We start from the raw sequence: 16547 nt of genomic DNA on the forward strand, positions 1-16547 counted from the left end.
CCGTTGTCTCTACCAATGACAGCTATAGAGAATGCACTCCTGTCTGCCATCTTTTCTCTGATTCTCATGCTAGCAAGTTGGAATGATCCCATCTGAAACACTGATCTGAGAGCAACAGTGGCCTTAGGGGTTAACATCTTCATAATCTCTGATCACCTTTAGGGGCTGCTCTCTGAAGGAGAGGCATTGTGGGACTTTAGTAGAACCTGCTTCTTGTTTACGAGACATCCCCCTGGGGAAGGGCCTCTGGGTGAAAGCTTTGCAAGCTACTGAAATGGCAAACATGACCTGTTTTATGACACTTGATAGTATTTCTTAAACCCAACTGAATCCCTCATGTGCTTCAGAAATCATGGTTGGTTTACATGGGTGGTAACCATATATTTTCATGCTTGGGGGACAAGCGAATGTAGTGTTCTCTGAGACGGAGTTCTGGGTGGTGGGCAGTGAGTGAGGAAGTGGCATGTGGCCAGGAAATTGTTGGATTTAAAAAATTTGATCACTCCAGTATAGTGTTCTGTAGCACACTGAGACTGCCTCTGTGAGAGCATCTGAAGAACGTGAAAGATGGCCCTTAAGTGGAGGTCATCCATGAAAATACCTCCTACTCGAGACAATAAGTCATAAAACATTTAGTTGAAAAGCATCATATGTACCTACTGGGTCTTCAGCCCCCACATACAAATAAGGTGCTTGCAATGAGTGCTTGCTCAGTCGTGTCCAGCTCTTTGCAACTCCATGGACTGCCTGGCTCCTCAGTCCGTGGGATTTCCCAGGCAAGAATACTGGAGTGGGTTGCCATTTCCTCCTCCAGGGGATCTTCCCAACCCAGGGACTGAACCTGCATCTCTTCCGTCTCTCACATTGGCAGGTGGATTCTTTGCCACTGCTCCATCTGGGAAGCCCGTGCTTGCAATGGGAGAGGTGCAATTTATACCATACTAGCAAAACTATGTTAAGTGATAAACTGCGTGGCACCAGTTCTAAATTTCAAAGGCATTCACAGCAAAAAAAGAAAAGGAGAAGTTAAGGGATGCTTCATGGAGGAGGTGGTATTTTCTAGGTGGTATTTGCTATGAAAGACTGATAGGAACTGGCTTTGGCTGGAGTCAGCAGGGGAGCCAAGGTGTGGACGGAGTGACACACGTGGTGTGATTCTCAGTGAGGCACGTGGCCAGAACAGAGGGCGTGGGGAAGAGAGGTAAGAAATATAGCTGGCTGGCACAGTCCCCCACACATTGTGGGGGTCTCTGAGATTCAAGCAAAGGATGGAGAATCAATGCATTGGACAATAGGGTCCAACTGAAGGGTTCTGAGTAGAAAGCTGTCATTTTAATGTGGTATTTGTGGTATTTAAGATTAGCTTGTATGTTTCTTTCAGGGCAAAAAAAAATGAAGCATCCAGCCAATTTGCCAGTGAAATGATGTTTTTGTAGTTTCAATGGCTTATTTTCATAAAATGTAAGTCTTTTCTTTATTGCAAGAAAAATGCATGTTCATAATGGAAAACTAAAGACAAAGAGAAATTTTAAAGCATTCAAAGCTCCATTAACCTTGGAATAAAAACTGCAAATCCCTTGGTCTGTGTTGTTTCAGCCCCCTTTTTAATGACTCTGTTGGAGACTGCTAGCTTTCCACTGAAATCCCTGCTCGAGTGATAAGAGCTGCAGCTGGGATGTGGTCACCCACCTTGAACTCAGTGACTCAGTTTCCCCTGCAACGAGGTGCTGCCCTGGGAGGAAAGTCTCCCTAATGGAGTGGGAGCAGGAGTGATGCGTGCAGCCTGCTTCAGAGATCATCCCTGGCCCTGCACCTCAGCTGGAAAGGCAACAGCTTTGAAAGTCAAAGCTGTTAAACAGCAACATCACAGGCCTGAATCCCTGTGAGTCCTAGTGGAGGAGAGATGCCTTCTGATCTGGTTCAGCCAACCTGGGCCGTCACAGGTGCAAGAGATAAACCTCTCTCTTGATTGAGTCATCACATTTTTTGGTCCCCTTGTTATAGCAGCTAACATTACCCTACACATATGTTTATGCATCTGCATAAATGTTTATATTCACAGAAATAGAATTGAACCACACTTACACTGTCGCTTAATAATACATTGCATCCATAGATACCTTTCTACAATTTTTTCAACCTTACTTTGAAAAATTTCAGATCTGTGGAGAAGTTGAAAGAATAATAGAAATAACATCCAGTACCCTTCACCTTGCCAATTTGCTCGCTTTCTTTCTCTCTCTCTCTCTCTATATATATATATATATGTATGTATATATATATATATGTATTCTTTTTCTGAACAATTTCAAAGTGACTGGACTTCATGATACTCTACCCCTAGATACTTCAACATGCATCTCCTATCAAAATAGCCATTCTCCTACAAAGCCACAAAACTGTTATTCTACCCAAGAGAATTTAATAGTTTCATAACATCACCTAATATGTAGAGCATATTCAAACCAAACTGTCACCAAAATGTTTGTTTTGATCTACCATCCAATGAAGATACACCAGTTGCATGGACTTGTTATGTCTCTTTAGTTCTTGGCCCTTTTTGCCTTTTCATGATTTTTACTGTTTGAAAAGTCTCAGCCTCATAGAAGTTCGTGTGTTTTGGATTTGTAAGCTTTCTCATAATAAAATTCAGGTTAATCGTTTTGGTAAGAATATTCCATAGGTGGTGGTATCCATCTTTGTAACATCACCTCAACACCAAACCACGCTGTTTGGTCCCTAGGGTAAGCAGCCGACCGCTAGATTTCTCCAATATAAAAGTGCATTTTTCCCTTTTGTAATTAGTAGGTAATCTATGGGATGATTCTTTGACACTAAATAGCCTATTAATTACACATTTTACCCAATAATTTTAGCATCTTTTGATGTGCTTTGCCTGAATTGATAATTACATCAAAATAGCAAAATGATGATTTTTTTTATCATTTCTTCTACAATTATTAGCTGGCATTCTTCTCTAAAGAAAGAACTTTCCTCCCTTCTTACTTGTTTGTTTACTTGTTTGTTACCATCATTGTGGTCTCATGGGCATATTTTATTATCTCATCACATTTTTTGAGGCTCAAATTATACTAGAAGTGGTGAATGGAAATTCATTCTAGTCTGCTGTTGACTTGAGTCTCTGAGCACTTCGCTTTCTGGTACAGTAAAATTTCATAGCCTAAACCTTGTACTTTACGTGGCTCAGACCTAGAATCAGTTGTTTTCCCAGTAAGCTCTGATTCCTTCTAGTTTAGAAAGCTATTTAGAAATCAATATCTGCTTGCCATGTGCATTCATTGCAAATAGAGGGACAGTGTTCCTAAGTCTTTTCAGTGGAATTAATTAGAAATATGTATTTTAAAAATTATGAGCTCGCAGAAATATTTAAAATTAAACACTTTATGGGGTTTTCCCTTCTTTTATTTTCTCTCTCATATTTAAAATCTTTATTCCTCAGTTATATTAAAACATTTATTAATTTGTTTTACTCTGCAATACACATGAAATAATTTCAGAATCACAATACAAATGTTACTCTAACAAACCCATTAAGTAAAGTTTATTCTTTCTTAACAGTTCTCTTTGTCTTTACAATATATTCACATTTTATGGCTCTGTCATAATTATTTCTCTTGGTCATTTAGGTTGCTTCCAACTTTTTCTATGGTAAATGATGCTATGATGAATATTCTTATGTATTTATGCACATCATCAATTATTTCTTTATTCTTGAAGTGGGAATTTATATTGGTAGATTAACAGTATCACAAAGATTTACAAATTTTTGTTCCCAAATTGTCTTCCAGAAATGCTGTATTAATTTACATTTCCAGATGTACATGCCAGAGTCTACAAATATTCTCCAACTACATATTATCTTTTAAAAAGAATCTTTGTCATCTTGGGAAAACACTGTAATTTATAACTTGTATGTAATTTTAATTATTAAATAGGTTCATTTATTTAGCTCATCTGTTTAGAATCTATATTCCACCTATTTCTAAAAAGGGTCTGAAATGACTTAAAAGCTGAACTGAAAAGAGTGTAAAAAAATGGGAAAAGGCAAAACTAATTTATGGTGAAAACACACAGAATAGTGGTTGCCTCTGAGAGGGATGGGGCAGGAATTGACTGGGAAGGGGCATGGATAATGGAAACTCAGTGGGGTTTCAGGTTGTATGGTTACAAGCATTTATCAAAACTCATGAAATACTACTCTTCAAATTTGTATAAGTCACTGCACATAATTTTTACCTCTAAAATTTAAAAAATGGGAAAAAATAGAACAAATCAAATCACAAAAACCGTAAACAAATATTCAGCTCTAGCTAATGATGTATGTGTGTGTTAGTCATTCAGTCGTTGTCTGACTCTCTGTGACCCCATGGACTGTAGCCCACCAGTCTCCTCTGTCCATGGAACTCTCCAGGCAAGAATACTAGAGTGGGTTGCCATTCCCTTCTCCAGAATGATGTATTGGGTTGGCCAAAAAGTTCGTTTGGGTTTTTCCATAACATCTTATGCTGAAGTTTTTTTCGGGGGGAAGTAGGTAGAGTACTGATGTCTGTAACTTACTTTGAAATGCACCAAAACACAAGATGGGTCAATGGATGGATAAGGGGCTAGACAGGTGATAAATCAACTACAGCAAAGTGTCAACACTGTAGCATCTAGGTGGTGGGGATGTGGATATTCATAGTACAGTTCTGTCAGCTTTTCCGAATGTTTACAAGCTCCTGGTAAAATAGTGGAGGGAAATGGAGCAACACTATAGATGTAGAAGTACAGGTGTTTTGGGGGCTGCTGGGATAAATGAGGTACTTTTGAGGAATGCTGCTGGTCTTCCATTGTACAGTTCATCATAGACATTCATTTCTTTAGATTAAAAATCTTGGCTGGGACTTCTTTGGTGGTCCAGTGGTTAAGAATTCACCTTCCAAGGCAGGGGACACAGGTTTGATCCCTGGTCTGGGAGGATCCCACAGGCCACAGAGCAACTAAGCCCGCACCCTGCAACTGCAGAAGCCCACAAGCCACAACTAGAGAACATGTATGCCGCAATGAAGGATCCTTCATGACGCAACAAAGATCAATATCTCAGACCCAACACAGCCAAATAAATAAATAAATGTTTAAAAAAAAATCTTTCCCTTCACAGTATCATCGGGTAACAATGAGAGATCAATGATCAATTCAGTAAAGTCAATGTAAGATAAATTTTAAAAGAAATGTCTTATCTTATACTTGGTACTTTAGGATGAGCATGCAGTTACACTAACAGGGGCCCTCCATGGAAAAGGCAACATAGCTACTTATGTTGGTAATATGAAAATAAGGAATCGAACAAAGACAGCCCTTACAGAGCTGACAGGGACTTCCCTGGTGGTCCAGTAGTTGTGACTCTGCATTTCTATGGCAGGGGGCATGGGTTCGATCCCTGGTTGATGAACTAAGATCTCACATGCTGTGTGGTGCAGCTAGGAGGAAAAACAAGAAGAGGAAGAAGGAAGGGCCAGGCTGGGAACTTTAGCACTGGGCCTGTTGATGGGCAGCCAGAGTGAAGTGGGTTACCCTGTGAGTAGGAAGTGCATCTTATTTTATGCATTTGAAAATATTGTGAGAAGAAGATCCAAAGAAGTCATTGTTATTGCCTAAGAAGCCTGTGACACAAAACCAGGATAAACTCCCAAGTGTAGAGTGAGAAGAGAAGCTAGCCTGGAGGAATCCCAGGACTGGAGAAGGGGGGAGCGGGAGAGGCCAGGAGAGAATCAGGAGACTGTGGCTTCGTAGAAGCTCAGGGACACAGCATTTCAAGGAAGGTGGAGTGGCCAGGTGAGTCAGAGCTGCCGAGAGGTCGAGCACAGTGAGGACCACAGGAGATCTTCTGCACCACAGACGTGGAAGGCATCTGGCCAAGAGCCATTTCTGTGGAACGATGTGCGTGGCAGCCAGGTTGGAGTGGGTTGCGTTGTGAGTAAGAGGTGGGGAAACGGAGTCAATCAGCGTAAATGGTTCTTCTAAGAACCTTGACTGTGAGGGAGAAGAAATAAGCGGAGGGGAATGCGGACTCAAGGAAGGTCTGTTCTGTTGTTTTCTTAAAGTTTTAGAGAGGAGAGCTTAGAGTTAGTTGCTCAATTGTAGTCTGACTCTTTGTGACCCCCTGGACTGTAGCCCTCCAGGCTCCTCTGTTCATGGGATTTCCCAGCAAGAATACTGGAGTGGGTTGCCATTTCCTCCTCCAGGGGATCTTCCTGACCCAGGGATCCAACCCAGGTCTCCCACATTGCAGGCAGATTCTTTGCCATCTGAGCCACCAGCGATGCCCTGAGAGCTTAGGTCATGATTAAACGCTGATGGGAAGGCTCTGGTACAGAGTTGGGAGATGATGTATGGATGGAGTGAGGAGGGTCCCGAGGAGAGAGCTAGGAGGTGGGCTCCTGAGCAGAGGTGGAGAGGTCGGCGGCTGAATGGCAATGAGGGGAGGGCGGTGCAGTTTTCAGTGGCCCGGGTACAGACCCAGAGACCATGGATGGGCAGGATTTTGCCAGAGAGGTATGGAAACAAAACAAAGGGCAAGGGAATGGTAAGAGGATCAAACACAGAACAGTCTGCTTGGGAAGGGAAGTTTAGCCCAGAGGGGGCAATAAGAGGACAAAGGGAGAGGAACCAGTGGACCAGAGGTTCCCCATGGGAAGAAGTGTCACAGTAGAAGTGGTTGAGCAGAAGAGCAGGAAGGCTGGTGGTGATCAGTAGTTTTTGAAGATGGAGAACTTTGATCTGATGATGCTGACTAGGATGTGGCATTGGGGAGGGTAGCAGAGAGGAATGGAGGGGGACCTTTAAGATGCTTGGGGAACTGAGAAGGCAGAGTGTGGCTGGATCACCCAGGCAGATGCTGAAGTCATCTAGGCCAGCGGTCCCCAGCCTCTGGACCACAGATCAGTACCTGCTGTCAGATCAGCGGTGGCATCAGATTAGAAATAAAGTGCACAATAAATGTAATGCACTTGAATCATCCCCAAACCATCCCCTGCCCCCTAGTCTGTGGAAAAATGGTCTTCCATGAAACCGGTCCCTGGTGCCAAAAAGGTTGGGGACTGCTGATCCATGTTTGTGGCCAGAGTTCAGGAGATGGGGTGGAGAGGAAGGGAGCCATGGCCGGTCCTCACTGAAGACGGGAGAGTGGCTGGGAGACAACAAGGATGATGGCAGGAGGGAATGGTGGGATAAAACAGCACAAGCCCCAGTGGACGGCGTGTCCAACACAGCCAGGGGAGCGGTGGTCTGAGAGCAGCATCAGGGAGCAAGAAGGGTGCCCTCCTGCCTCCTGATCCTGAGGAAGGGCTATTGAGGGGATGTGAACACCACCACCCCCTCCCCTGGGGGTGCTCTGATGCACATTTCCTGTACTGCGGGGAGACTGGCCAGCTTATCTGCTCCCCAGTGTGCCTCCCTTGACTCGGGCTGTTCCTTCTGCCTGTAAACTCTGCCCTACCTTGGCTCCCCACCCCTCACTCCCAGCTCCCCAGCACCTGCCCGTGTCTTAATATCCAACTGAAAATCAGCATCTCCAGGAAGGTTTCCCAGGTTTCTCTTGCCTTCTTATCACACTCATCAGATACTATCTTGACCTGCAGGCATTCGTGTGATGTCTTATTTTACCAACACTATGAACTACCCAAGGGCAGGAGCGAGGCACAGTTTATTCATCACTATCGCCCCATACCACCCAACACAGTGTCTTGGACACCAGTGATGTATAATTCTCTAAAAAGAAAGCAATGTAACAGTAAAACAAAAGGTTTTAGGATGAAATGCTGTAATTACAAACTATATTTAATGCAGGTATGCCTCTGAATAATCACATCTCACAACTGAAAATTTTTTTAATTTTGATATCTGAATTTTAATAGGTTTTTAACAAGTTTTTTGGTTTTAAAAAGCAGTTGGAATCTTTGTTTTTTTTTTAAGTACGGGATTTTAATAACGGAAACACACGGCACTACATAAAATGTGAAAAGAGCCACTTTATTATAATCTTTGCTCATGCAATTTCTGAGCTGCTCAGTCCAATTAACACGGGGGACTCTTGGGGTCAGAGGTCAGTAAGGCTCGGCACTGTGGATTTCACTGAGCGGGGATAACCAATTGGTGTTTGTCTGACCTGGCCATGTGGCAGAGTCGCCCTGTGGAAGGATTGACTCTAGGCTATCCTGCTTATCTGTTGAAAAGGCAGGATGATGCTCTGGAAGCAGCTGCAATTTAAACTGACAGTTGCCCCATTTTCCTGCCATGCCCTATTTTAAGATTACCTAGTGGAGCTCAGGCAAAGCATAGAAACAAAGGAGAAATGAGGCCCTGCTGGTTTTGCCCAGATGCAGTTATTTGCCTGTGCCACTGCTGCTCTGAAAGGTCTGTGGGCCCTGGGTGTGTCCAGAGGAGCCTGCACTCCAGGTCTTTCAATTACTCTGTAATCTGATCACAATCTTTGCATGAAATGTTCCTTTGGTATCTCTAATTTTCTTGAAGAGATTTCTAGTCTTTCCCATTCTACTGTTTTCCTCTATTTCTTTGCACTGATCACTGAGGAAGGCTTTCTTATCTCTCCTTGCTGTTCTTTGGAACTAGGTGGCAAGAATACACAGAAGAACTATACAAAAAAGATCTTCATGACCCAGATAACCATGATGGTGTGATCACTCAACTAGAGCCAGACATCCTGAAATGCGAAGTCAAGTGGGCCTTAGGAAGCATCACTATGAACAAAGCCGGTTTTGCCCAGCTTTGTTTGGAGGGGATGGAATTCCAGTTGAGCTATTTCAAATCCTAAAAGATGATGCTGTGAAAGTGCTGCATTCAATATGCCAGCAAATTTGGAAAACTCAGCCACAGGACTGGGAAAGTTCAATTTTCACTTGAATCCCAAAGAAAGGCAATGCCAAAGAATGTTCATACTACCGCACAATTACACTCATCTTATGCACTAGCAAAGTAATGCTCAAAATTCTCCAAGCCAGGCTTCAACAGTGTGTGAACCGTGAACTTCCAGATGTTCAAGCTGGATTTAGAAAAGGCAAAGGAAACAGAGATCAAATTGCCAACATCTGTTGGATCATCAAAAAAGCAAGAGTTCCAGAAAAATGTCTACTTTTGCTTTATTGACTACGCCAAAGCCTTTGACTGTATGGATCACAACAAACTGTGGGAAATTCTTAAAGACATGGGAATACCAGACCACTTAACCTGCCTCCTGAGAAATCTGTATGCAGGTCAAGATGCAACAGTTGGAACAGGACATGGAACAACTGACTGGTTCCAAATCGGGAAAGGAGTACGTCAAGGCTGTATATTGTCACCCTGCTTATTTAGCTAATATGCAGAGTACATCATGCAAAATGCCAGGCTGGATGAAGCACAAGCGGGAATCAAGATTGTTGGGAGAAATATCAGTAACCTCAGATATGCAGATGACACCACCCTTATGGCAGAAAGTGAAGAAGAACTAAAGAACCTCTTGATGAAAGTGAAAGAAGAGAGTGAAAAAGTTGGTTTAAAACTCAAAATTCAGAAAACTAAGATCATGGCATCCAGTCCCATCACTTCATGGCAAATAGATGGGGAAACAATGGAAACAGTGACAGACTTTATTTTTTGGGCTCCAAAATCACTGCAGATGCTGATTGCAGCCATGAAGTTAAAAGACGCTTGCTCTTTGGGAGAAAAGTTATGACCAACCTAGACAGCTTATTAAAAAGCAGAGACATTACTTTGTCAACAAAGGTCTGTCTAGTCAAAGCTATGATTTTTCCAGTAGTCATGTATGGATGTGAGAGTTGGACTATGAAGAAAGCTGAGCGCCGAAGAATTGATGCTTTTGAACTGTGGTGTTGGAGAAGACTCTTGAGAGTCCCTTGGACTGCAAGGAGATCCAACCAGTCAATCCTAAAGGAAATCAGTCCTGAATATTCATTGGAAGGACTGGTGCTAAAGCTGAAACTCCAATACTTTGGCCACCTGATGAGAAAAACTGACTCATTGGAAACGACCCTGATGCTGTGAAAGACTGAAGGCAGGAGGAGAAGGGGAAGACAGAGAATGAGATGGTTGGATGGCATCCCCGACTCAATGGACATGAGTTTGAGTAAGCTCCAGGAGTTGGTGATGGACAGGGAAGCCTGGCATGCTACAGTCCATTGGGTTGCAAAGAGTCGGAGACAACTGAGCGATTGAACTGAACTGAACTCATCACAAAGAAAACCTCCGGTTCAGCCTGCTGAGTTACCTGGTGGAACATTCAATCACACCAAGATGACCTCTTATAAAATACGAGTGAGTCCTGGGTCAACTTTGGGCTGTTCTGAGTTTCCTCTGTCCACAGAACTCCTTATGTCTTTTGTGTGTTTGTGTGTGTGTGTGAGTAGGAAAGAAAGATGCTTTCACCTGAAAAGCTGGCAGTCTGAGGCAATGGTGGACTCGTGTCCAGAGGTTAACTCCAAAGATTCTGCTCAGTCATGAGCTTTTTTTTTAACTTTTTAATTTTGTATTGGCATATAGCCGATTAACAGTGTTGTGATAGTTTCAGGTGCACAGCAGAGGGACTCAGCCATACATATACTAGTATCCATTCTCCCCCAAGGGGCTCCCCAGGTGGCTCAGCAGTAAAGAATCTGCCTGCCAATGCAGGAGATTTGGGTTTCATCCCTGGGTTGGGAAGACCCCCTGGAGAAGGGCATGGCAACCCACTCGAGTACTCTTGCCTGGATAAGCCCATGGACAGAGGAGCCTGGTGGGCTACAGTGTTTGGGGTCACAAAGAGTCAGACACGACTGAATACTCAGAGCAACAGCAGCACACTCTCCGCCAAACCTCCCTCCCATCCAGGCTGCCCCATAACCCTGAGCAGACTTCCCCGTGCTGAACGGCAGGAGAGAGCTTCTTAGGTCTCTGTGCTCTTGCCCACCTGGGACAAAAGGAACCCACTGACAGCTTTAAAGCAGCCACCTGTCCCTTGGTGGAGTGGTGAGCCAGGAAAAGAGGGCTCTCTGTAGCCTGGTTAGTCTGGTCATCAGCAGTGAGGTTGTTTCCAGATGGCTGATGGCAGTTTCAATCCTCAGAGCCAGACTGGCCCTTGTTCACTGCCTGCCTCACCAAACCACCCTCCTCTGGATGATTTCAAGCCAGGCCGGGCAGTGCTCACCACCCTGGTAACAGTACCCACTTTCTTCTCTCGCTCAGGGGAGGGGTCCTGCTCCGGCTATTGTGGCTGCATTGCTATGACCTCAACATGAGCATATTCCTACAATGGTCTTGTGACTGTCAGTCTTTAAGCATTCATGGAGCGTTTAGCATGTGGCAGGCACTGGAAATGGAGTAACCACCAGGGCCTGCTCCTGAGTGACCCCCAGCCTGAGGAGGAGACAGACACGTGTCCTAAGGTGGGCTTGAGCCTGGAGGGTGGTGTGGGGACACAGTGGAGGAATGAAAACCAAACTGCCGGACCCCCCAGGAGCTGCTCGGAAGCTCTTCCCAAAGGAGGTGCCTGCAGAGTTGAGGGTCAGGCTACCAATGGCCTTGAGGGCTATCAGGGCCATCAAACACTTTGCTAAGGTGTTTAAACTTGATCCCAAGACAATGGGGAGCCACTAGAGAACTTAAAAAAAAAAAAAATTTATTTATTTGGCTCCACCAGGTCTTAGTAGTGGCACATGGGACCTTTAGTTGCAGCATGTAGGACCTAGTTCCCTGACCAGGGATGGAACCTGGGCCCCTGCATTGGGAGCTCAGAGTCTTAGCCACTGGACCACCAGGAAGGTCCCCACTAAGGAACTTTTAATAGTGGAGCGACACAATCCAATTTGCTTTTAGAGGGATCGTTCTTACTGCTGCCTAGGACACTGGCCAGAAGGGTTGAGGTGAAGGTGAAATGACCAGGAAAATGGCTCCTACAATAATCCAGGCAAAAAGAAAAAAGGAAGACAGAACTGTGTAAAGGGAAGCACTGGTGGACACATCTCAAGACAGAGGAAGGTAAGACAGTCCAGCTCAGGTGTCTGACGGCGGTCAAATGTGAGAAGGAGAGGGAGGATGAGTCTGAGGATCTCCAGGATTCTCCTGGGCAGAAAGAAGTTCAGGCAAAACAAACTCAAGCGAAGATTCTCACAGGTGTGTACCCGGCAAACCGTGGGCTGTGCATTCCATCTCCATGACGTCCATGTCGGGTTTGAGATGTGGGGTGGAGATGTGTTGTCACTCAGGGGCACCTCGAGGGCGCAAAATCTGCGCTAGAGTCAAGGGGGCGGCGGCGACAACACCTGGCCAGGTGTTAGGGATGACTCACAGCCTTCCAGGGTGGGGCAGTTGGAACCAGCATGTGTATGTGTGTGTGTGTGTGTGTGTGTGTCTCTATGTGTGACCCACCTCAGCCACACACAGCCCCCAGGGCCAGAAGGATGGGAGGCCCAGCCCATGGGGAGTCTGGCAACACACAAGTAGAAGTTAGAGAAAATCAAAAGAATGAGTCACGGAACACATATGCCATGTGCTAAGCTGGCTTCTTCCGTGACTCCACCAAGGGTGTTGGTAGGTTGACACTGACAGATTAATGGGAGAAGAAACAACTCTCTGAGAGCTGTTTGAAAGAGGAGAAGCTCAAGGTTTTCACAGGCAGGAGAGGCTGAAGAGAAAGTAGTGAAAGGAGGCATGCAAATATACCCAGGTCAGAGGAAAACCCAAATGCAAAGCAAGCCAGCTGACTCATCATCTGAGAGTGAATGTTTGCAAGGAGCTGTCCTGGGCAAAACACTGTAGTTTGGATTATGCAGGGCCGATTTCTGGGAAACAAAACCCCTTTCTGGCCCATGAGATCTTATCTTTTGGACTTGACTGTAATCTGGTGCGCATCCCTAGTGGTTCAGTGGTGAAGAACCTGCCTGCAATGCAGGAGACTCAGGTTCAAACCTTGGATTGGGAAGATCCCCTGGAGAAGGAAATGGCAACCCACTCCAGTGTTTTTGCCTGGAAAACCTACAGACAGAGGAGCCAGGCAGGCTACAGTCTATGGGGTCAGACACAATTTAGCAACTAAACAACAACATAATCTGGAGCAGTGCTGTTCCATAGGAGTTTCTGCAACGATGTTAATGTCCTATAAGGCAGCCCTGGCCACAAGTGGCTACTGAGCCTGGAACTTCATTTACAATTTTATTTTAATTAATTTATATAGTCTCACGTCTATTGTATTAAACAGCACAGTTTTATGCTTTTGCTGCCTTCATGTATGAACGCACATTCTGACTTTTTAAGCCATTGCAGATTACTTGAAGAGGCTTTACTTTTCATTTCAACCTCTCAAGTTTGTGTGGATGATCATGAACAAAACAATTAAAAATGTTTGTGTTGGGGAGCCGCCACCACACTTGAGTTTACCTTGCTTTCTGGGAGGTTCAGGTGATCTCGTGGAGGTAAACATCCTGCTGAGCCAGGCCTGGGGCAGAGCCAGCTGCTGCTGGTGTCAGGTTCACTGCCTCCTTCCAATGTCACGTTGGGTCCTTGTGATGTGGGATCTAGACATAGAGCTGCTCAGTTGCTGATGGTGGGAGGACGATAATCCTATTCCTGTTAACAAAGGGTGCTCTTGAAAAACTGAGGGCTGGTCACCTTCTTTGCCGATATTGTAAATACTGTATTGTGTGCGTCCTCAAACCTTGACATTTGTGCTTTTGGAAATTCCTATCTGGCACAGATGCAGGGTCTTGGAAGATGAGAAGGGTCCATGATGACTTTCTTAATTGAAGGTTCCTGTCCCCCAATCAGTTTCACCATTTTCTGTGGGGAAATGGGGGCTCCTGACCCTTCTCTGTGAAGTCTTGAGAGGGCAAAATATCCTGGTGTCCCTGTCATCACAGCAGGCTCCTCTGGGCCATCATTGTCCTGGGGACACTGTTTCCTGTTTATATTGAGAGACTGCTTTGCTTTTTATATTCTTTTTTTTTTTTTTGACATGCATTATCTTAAAAGTCTTTATTGAGTTTGTTACAATATTGTTTCAGTTTTACGGCTTGGCTTTTTGGTGGCAAGAAATGTGGCATCTTAGCTCCACTGCCAGGGAATGAACCCACCCCTGCATTGGAAGCACCGTCTTCACCCCTGGACCGCCTCAGAAGTCCCCGCTTTGCCTTTTAATCTACTAACTCATCCAACGTCTTGTTGGTTCTGCGGAGCTGCTCTTTATTTCCCTGTTAAATTCTAATTTGATTTAAACAGCTCAGAAGGTTGTAGGTAACTTTGCAAAGGGTCTAAAATTAAGTTGCTACATTAGGTTGGCTTTTAGACATGTGGCCTGGGACCAGGCTGAGGGGAAAGAAGGCACTCTAGAAGCCTCAGGAGCTGCTCCTCCATAGATAAGTGTTGGAGCATCATTTGCAGAAATAACTGGACACCAAGGCAATTTATAATGAATCGAATGTTAGTATGACACTTGAGAGGCTCACTCATTCTTACAGTGATCCCATGAGATAATAGCATAATAATAAGGATCTCCTTGATGGGAAATTGAAGTACTTAGAAGTAAAGTGCTTTGTCTGAATTTGCACTGTAATGAGGGGCAGAGCTGGCCCTCGATGCTAAGTGTTCTTTGTACTGTGTCACATCACTAACTTAAATGTATTTAGGAGGAGCCACTTATTTATTTATTTTTTTGGTAATTTTTAAAAATTGAAGTGTAGTTGATTTACAATGCTGCATTAATTTCAGCTGCACAGCAAAGTGATTCAGTTATACGTATACAGACATTCTTTTGTATATTCTTTTCCATTATGGTTTATCACAGTATATTGAATATAGTTCACTGTTTTATACAGCAGGACCTTGTTGTTTATCCATTCTATTTATAGTAGCTTACATCTGTGAACCCCAACCTCCCACTCCATTCCTCCCTCAAACCTCTTCCCGTTGGCAACCATTAGTCTGTTCTTTATGTACGTGAGTCTGTTTCTGTTTCATAGATAAATTCATTTGTGTCATATTTTAGATTCCACATATAATAGATATCATATGGTATTTGTCTTTCTCTTTCTGACTTTATTTAGTATGATAGTCTCTGATTGTATCCATGTTGCTGCAAATGGCATTATTTCATTCTTTTAATGGCTCAGTAGTATTCCATCGTATATATGTACCATATCATTTTTATCCATTCATCTGTCGATGGATATTTAGGTTATTTCCATATCGTGGCTATTGTGAATAGTGCTGCTATGAGCATAGGCGTGCACGTGTATTTTTGAATTACAATTTTGTCTGGATAAATGCCCAGGAGTGGGATTGCTGGATCATATGGTTATTCTATTTTCAGTTTTCTAGGGAACCTCCATACTGTTTTCCATAGTGGCTGCACCAACTTCCGTTCCCATCAATAGTGTAGAAGCGTTCCCTTTTCTAGAGGTGCTGCTTTAAAGACCACCTCAGCACAGGCTTGGCGATGATTGCTTTATCTTGGATTTAGATTGAACACCATCTCTGCATAACCAGTGGATAAAGCCTCAGGAGTAGGGAGGTTGGGCCATAAGGGAAGGGCTACCATAACTGCGTATTTGGGGATCTGCCCACCCCCCAGGCAGGTGCTTGGAAATGATATCTTGATACTGGAGCTATTACTTAATGGCAAATACCTCACTTATTCCAGGCCCATCAGCATTGTGATGGCCTGAGACTGGGTTAAGGAATGAACGAGTAATAGAAATTGCAATACAAGTGTCAAAATGAGGTGGTGGCATGCCTTACCTCATGATTGTACAGTTGGAAAAATTTCCATGGATTAAGCCAGCCATTCTCACACAACCCACTCAATCGGGGAATGAACTTGCCTTCTCCAATCAGAGGTGAAACCTCCCCTTGAGTTTTCAGCCGTAGCCACCTACAGAAAGATGTTACTCAGGGGAGTGTTCTCCCAAGGAAGAGGGCTTGGATTGGGTTTATGCTATCTCATTGGACTGTATCTTTCTCCTGCCCCTTTCTTTGCTTTTTTTCTCTTAAAAATATTTGTTACATTCTTTTCCTTTTTAAAAATATTTGTTATATTCTTATTAAAAAATAATTTTATTTATTTATTTTTGGCTGTGCTGGGTCTTCGCTGCTGCTCGGGCTTTTCTCCAGTTACGGCGAGTGGAGCCACTCTTCGTTGCAGTGCACGGGCTTCTCATTGTGGTGGCTTCTCTTCTTGCGGATAACAGGCTCTAGGCATGTGTACACTAGCTGCAGCTTCAGGGGCTCTAGAGCTCAGGCTCAATAGCTGTGGCGCACGGGCTTAGTTGCTTTGCGGCACGTGGAATCTTCCTGGATCAGGGATCGAACCCGCATCTCCTGCATTGGCAGGTGGATTCTTTACCACTGAGCCACCAGGGAAGCCAGTTTCATCTGTATTTATAGCTGCTCCCCCCTGGGCTTGCATGACCGCCTGTGCTCCGCCTCCTGTCAGATCAGCAGCGGCATTAGACTCTCATGGGAGCATGAACCCTACAGTGAAATGCACATGCGGGGATCTAGAT

The 16547-nt window shown here is 44.3% G+C and overlaps 1 protein-coding gene and 2 long non-coding RNA genes across 31 annotated transcripts in view; 2 read left to right on the forward strand and 1 right to left on the reverse strand.

The window, feature by feature from the left end:
• LOC145541103 (uncharacterized) overlaps window positions 1-10348 on the forward strand; it is a 33371-nt gene extending 23023 nt beyond the window's left edge. The window contains exon 6 of the long non-coding RNA XR_014078775.1: window positions 8632-10348. This is a non-coding gene — a long non-coding RNA (uncharacterized LOC145541103). The remainder of the gene's footprint in view (window positions 1-8631) is intronic.
• Window positions 1-16547, reverse strand: part of MARCHF10 (membrane associated ring-CH-type finger 10) — a 99188-nt gene that overhangs the window by 56136 nt on the left and 26505 nt on the right. For 8 of the 29 annotated variants that reach the window (XM_081576573.1, XM_081576575.1, XM_081576572.1 and 5 more), the window contains one exon: window positions 13429-13617. The exons of the other annotated variants lie outside the window; for them this stretch is intronic. The gene's annotated coding sequence lies outside the window, so the exon portion shown is untranslated. The remainder of the gene's footprint in view (window positions 1-13428; window positions 13618-16547) is intronic. 29 annotated transcript variants of the gene reach the window in all.
• Window positions 11329-16547, forward strand: part of LOC145541102 (uncharacterized) — a 103465-nt gene continuing 98246 nt past the window's right edge. The window contains exon 1 of the long non-coding RNA XR_014078774.1: window positions 11329-11438. This is a non-coding gene — a long non-coding RNA (uncharacterized LOC145541102). The remainder of the gene's footprint in view (window positions 11439-16547) is intronic.

This window comes from Giraffa tippelskirchi, chromosome 3 (assembly GCF_054371585.1).
Source record: "Giraffa tippelskirchi isolate mGirTip1 chromosome 3, T2T-mGirTip1v1.2.pri, whole genome shotgun sequence".
Taxonomy (NCBI): Eukaryota; Metazoa; Chordata; class Mammalia; order Artiodactyla; family Giraffidae; genus Giraffa; species Giraffa tippelskirchi.